Below are 6,410 nucleotides of genomic sequence, written 5' to 3'. Positions count from 1 at the left end.
CTTCTATAGAAGTGTATATTTAATGTATACATGTGTATATGTTTTATAAATTAGTATATAAGTATATCTATATATATTGTAATGTATATATTGTAGTATATTTTATAAGTAATAGTATATATACATTGAATGGTGCGTATATATAAGTAATTGACTAATTGTGTATATGTGTATATATATTTTAAATTCTAATGTAGTATATACTATATATATAGTGTATATATATTATTTAACGTATTTATAATGTATATAGGTGGGTATATGTAATGTATATTGAAAGAAAGTTTTTTTATTTTTATATTTTTGACCGGGTTTGACCGATTTTTTAACCGGGTTTGAGCGGTTTTGATGGGTTTGACCGGGTTGGGTTAAGTGGGCCGAGTTAGGGTGGGTTTTAATTTTTTTACTGTTGGGCCCGGCCCGGCCCGACTATCGCCAAAACCGTCCCGATTAAAATAGAAGGGCCGGTTTCGGGTTGGCCCAGCCCGGACCGTTTGACACCCATAGTTTAACCCTCTTTTAACTTCTTTGCGTATTTATTGTTTCATATTGTTGGTGCACAAGTACTTCTTTGCTACAACAACGCTATGAGGAACATAAAATCATATGAATAAAAGATTATTAGTAAAATTTACGATCTCTTGTTCCATTCCTTTATGTCAAATTTAACTCTGCGTACATACGCTACCTTATTTAGACTATATTTATACTATATCTTTAATCGCTTTTAAAATTAAATTATTTTTAAAAGTAAAAAATTATCATTTTCTTTAAAACAAACTACTATAAGAATGTAAAGTCACATAGATAGAAATTTTTTGGCATATTCATACACCTTAAGTATTTGTTTTTGACGTTTTTAGACTTTAGATGAAACTCTTTTTCCTACTAAGTACTCAAATATAATATTAAGAGCGTTTTTAATGAAAGAGTTCGTTTGCACACACACAAAAAAAAATACACAATAATACAAAAAGTGGAAAACAACTTACATATAAATAAAACTCAAATTTTATTTCACTATAAATATAATGAAGCAATATTCCTAAAAACAGAAACAACTACTCGAAAATTAATAAAAACTAAATTAACTAATCTAAAATTAAGAATCTTAAAACTAAATTAACTAATCTAAAATTAAGAAATATGTGATCAATGAGAGATTGATCCATGGATATTCTTAATTATTCTTGTCTCCCTTAGATGGAGAGGGATGTGGTGGATGCTTGAATTTTGGCCATGGATGATAAGGAAACTTGTGACGGAAACCACCAGAAGGCATGGGTGGATGAGCAAATGTCCATGGACGGGGATGGAACCATACATGACGCGGATACCAAAACCACCAATCTAGTTCCTTATCAGCGGCTTCTGTAGTTGCAATTTCCTTATCAACGGCTTCTATGGTGGCAATTTCAGACTTTGAAGATGGAGACGCACGTGGTGGATGCTTGAACCATGGATGAGAAGGAAACTTGTGGCGGAAACCACCGGAAGACATAGGTGGATGAGCAAATGCCCATGGACGGGGATGGAACCATCGATAACGATACCAAGACCACCACCAATCCGGTTCCATATTAGTTTCTGCAGTATCAATTTCATCGTTTGAGAATGAATTGAGATTCTCACTACTTGCTAAACATAAGTTAACAAGTAGGAAAAAGCAGATGAGAAAAGTAATAAAAGAATTTTTCTTAGCCATTGCTAATAGTAAGTTTTTGTTTTGTTTTTGTTTTTTGAAACTGTTGAGATGAAAATGAAGGTTGGTGTGGTGGGGATTTTATAGGGTTGTCAAGCAAGAGATTCATTTGGCATAGGAGAATTTTCAAGTTTATCAGTAGTTGATTTTCTTTGATTCATGCTTATCATAAATGAAATTTGAATATAAATTGAATTATCAAAAGTATTAGTAATTATCAAGAAGATAACAATGAATATCTATAGAGGTTGCTTTAGAATAATCTCTTCAAACATTTACTATTTGTGACATGAAATAGCTGCCACATATATGAATAACTCTTTTCAAAAAGAATCACGTTTAAGTGGTATTCTTATGGCAAACAATTACTTGTCATGTTTTACTTTTCGAAAGTCAAATTGTATTAAATTTGACAAACATTTTAAGGTATTATATATATTTTTCAGCATAAGGATTGCAACTTATAGTATTTCTATTGTATAGTTTTTGAATTTAATTTTAAAATATTAATTTAATTTAGTTTTAAAGCTTAGTCAAATTGGCTATTGTAAAGCAAAACGTGACATAATGAAGGAGGGCTAAAACTTACACGCACCCGATGTATACACCAAGTCAATACTATAGAGATACTTAGGAGCGAGATATTTTTAGGAATAGTTATATAGGTTTAGTCCCAAAAAAAAGTATAATATTATATTAAAAATGTTTTTAAATTAGCTTAACTCAATAAATTGATAATACTTAATTATAGTCTAATATTCATGAGTACAATAGGTATGGAAATTTGATAATATTATTGGGTAAAATTCGAATTCGATCAATGTTTAAATTGGAAGTTGACAATTTACATGTGCAAAAATGATAAGTCAAATATGAGTAAGCAGATATAACATAAATATCTAACCCTTTTATACGTAATTACACTCTCTCCCATTTTTTTAGTTACTGTATATATATTATAATTTTTATAAATTAGTAAATAACTATATCTATATATATTGTAATGTGTATATATTGTAGTATATTTTATAAGCAGTAATATATATACATTCAATGGTGCGTATACACGTGTATATATCTTCTATAAAAGCGTATATTTAATGTATACATGTGTATATGTTTTATAAATCAGTATATAACTATATCTATATATATTGTAATGTATGTATATTGTAGTATATTTTATAAGTAGTAGTATATATACATTGAATGGTGCGTATACACATGTATATATCTTCTATATAAGTGTATATTTAACGTATACATGTGCATATATTTTATAAATTAGTATATAACTATATCTATATATATTGTAATGTATATATATTGTAGTATATTTTGTAAGTAGTAGTATATATATATACATTGAATGGTGCATATACACGTGTATATATATTATATATTTAACGTATACATATGTATATATTTTATGAATTAGTATTTAAGTATATCTAAATATATTGTAATGTATGTATATTGTAGTATATTTTATAAGTATTAGTATATAGACATTGAATGGTGCGTATATATGAGTAATTAACTAATTGTGTATATGTGTATAAATTTTTTAAATTCTAATGTAGTATATACTATATATATAGTGTATATATATATTATACTATATGCCCGGTCCAACCCGTTTGACACCCATACCTTGAAGTCGTTTGGTTTGAAAATTGTTATCACGGGATAACTAATATCGGGATTAGTTATCCCGAGATTACCCGGGATAACTTATCCCATCATGTATATGGGATAAGTTATCCCGGGACTAAGGAGAAATGATGGAATAAGTTATCCCGAATTGAATTAATCCCTCCAACCAAATGAAGGAAAATGTGGTTTTTTATTTTATCCCGGAATAATTAGTTATCCCGGGATAACATTTTCCAAACCAAACAACCCCTGAGTTTGTTATCGATTCTACATTGGAGGTTGTATTCATCGGGGTAAGAGAACATGATGTATTTTTTAAAGATGATTTAATTAATTTAGTGTGTTAGTTTCATCGGGGTAAGAGAACATGATAGATTTGTTTCAGATAATTTAATTATTGTAGTATGTAAGTTTCATCGGGGTAAGAGAACATGATAGTTTGTTTAAGATGATTTAATTAATTTAGTGTGTAAGTTTCATTGAGGCAAGAGAACACGATGTATTTCTTTAAAATGATTTAATTAATTTAGTGTGTAAGTTTCATCGGGGTATGAGAACATGATATATTTCTTTAAAATGATTTAATTAATTTAGTGTTAAAACTACAAACCCAACAAATAATGGTGAGTGGTAGTTGATATAATAATAAAATAAGTGTGTGGTTATATGTTTGTTCAATAATAAAATAAGTGTGTGGTGTAAATATATGATACACTTACCAAATTTGTATTCATATAATTGTGTAGTCATTTGTCTATAAATAATCTGTAAGTTCATTGTATAAGATGTACCAAGCAATACAAGCTTATCTATTGCTTACTTCTCTTTTTTCTCTATAGCATCTTTTCTTATTTATTTTCTTGAGGTCTCGGTTTATTAATTTTCTCTAGTATCGGTATTCGATCCTGAGGTGTCCGGTGTTCGACAATTGGTATCAGACCTTGGTTGAAGGAGTGATAATTTTTTCTTGTCCCGTGATTGCAGCATTGTCTAATCTTTCACAGGAAGGAAAATTTTCCTCTCGTTCACTAACCTCTGTACAAGACACTATTAATACTTAGTGTTCCTCACTCTGTTGGAGTTTGTTCGAAGGTTCCTCGCTCGGTTGGTGTTTGTTCGAAGGTCCCTAACTTGCTCGGTGCTTGTCCGTGTGAAGTATTGTTCATGTCCAGCCTCGATAGTATTCCGATGGCACGATAACAGACCTACATGTTGGCGGCGGAATGGAGAAGCTCAACAACAACAATTACCACACATGGTCAACTTGCATAATGTTGTATATACAAGGGCGAGGCCTTTTGGGAGGTACCCAAAAATAAATCCGTGAGGACTTGGCCCAAATCGGACAATATCATACTAATGCACAATATTTCCACAAAGTGCAGTCACTATGTCGAGAGATTTCCGAATTGGATCCAGAGGCCCGTATTAATGAGACTAGGATGAAACGAATTATCATCCACGGTCTGAAGCCAGAATACAGAAGCTTTGTCGCTGCAATACAGGGATGGCAAAATCAGCCATCACTTGTAGATTTCGAGAATTTGTAAGTTGATCAAGAAGCATTCGCTAAACAAATGGGAGAAGTCTTACTAAAGAAAGAAAAAGAGGCACTCTACGCCAATAAAGGCAAGCGGAATTTCAAGCAGCAAAAGAATAATAGATCCAAGAAAAATGATGACGAATCAAAGGGTCATCAAGGCGAAGGAAGCACTCGTGAAGGGGGAGGCTCAAAGAAATATGAAAACAAGAAAAGATTTGAAGGAAAGTGTTACAAATATGGGAAAAAGGGTCACATGGCAAAGACCTGTCGTTCGAAGGAAAAATCTGTGGAAGGTAATGTCGTTACCTCCAACAGTGAATGTAGACACATAATTTTGCCCCTCCCCGAAAGTATTCTTACCATTTTACCCTCGTCTTAGTGTGTGCCCTCACCCGTGTTATAACCTCTTCACAAAAAGACAAAAATAATAATTCCTAACTAATTTTATCTTATTCTAACAACCCCTCCCTATTTAAAATGACACATCACCATCACCACCCTAACTACCCATGTGATCCCCCTCCTTTTTCTTGTCCACAAAGAAAGAATATATGGGGGACCCACCAAAATTCTCATATCATAACAAATCCATGCCCATTATAAAGGAAAATTCTAAGAGGGAAAAAGGGGGAGGCTCACTCTTTGATCATCATTTTCTCCACAATAACAACAATCACAAAATAATCTTGCTCACAAGAACAAAAAAAAAAAAAAAGGGGCGCCGATAAACAGTACCGGTGAACAGTAACGACGTGAAAAGTAATGGTGAACGGGTCATTATTTGTCTAGTTGGATTATTGGTGTTAAGGTTCGACTCGAGGTTTTCGGGTGCGGACTCTCTTTATTCGAATAACATTGAGTTTGAAAGCTTCAAATTTAAGGTCCAATTCTTTCTTCTCTTTCATTTAATTCTTATGTGATTGTGATTGCGTGTGATTCGATACTGTGGTTTGTTTGTTGATGTGAACTGTTGGTGACATTTGGGTGTGTGATGTGCTAAGCATGATTGGTGAATTTTCGTAATTCTCGATTGGTGGATTGTGTATTGAAATGGGTTAATCACGTGGTTGAGAACGAATTAGGGTGGAGATTAAAAATTGAGGAAAATGAATATTGATTAATTTTGATGTATTGATAATGTTAAACATGATAGAATTGTGATACGTTGAACTTGGTAGGCAAACGTAGGTCGAGTAGGCAAATTTAGGAATAACGATTTGTTGGAGTGTTTGAATATGTGTGTGAATGGTACTTTCTACTTTATTGCATGAAAAGTTTAAATTGTACTCATTTGGCCGGGGAATTCCCCGAAGTAACATGTACACAAAGGAGGCTCGTGATCAAGGCCCGGAACGTCGGGTGGAGTTTAGTTTAGGATTAGTTTAGAATAGAATAGGTTTTATATTTCAGCACCTCTTTTATTTTGGATTGTATAATTTGGACTGAATATTATTTTGGTTTGTTTTGAATTTTGTGTGATTTGTTTGTTTGCTTGTTTTGTGCGTTTAT

Source organism: Capsicum annuum, unplaced genomic scaffold (genome assembly GCF_002878395.1).
Source record: "Capsicum annuum cultivar UCD-10X-F1 unplaced genomic scaffold, UCD10Xv1.1 ctg78270, whole genome shotgun sequence".
In the NCBI taxonomy this organism is placed as follows: domain Eukaryota; kingdom Viridiplantae; phylum Streptophyta; class Magnoliopsida; order Solanales; family Solanaceae; genus Capsicum; species Capsicum annuum.
Note: the sequence above shows the minus strand (reverse complement) of the source record.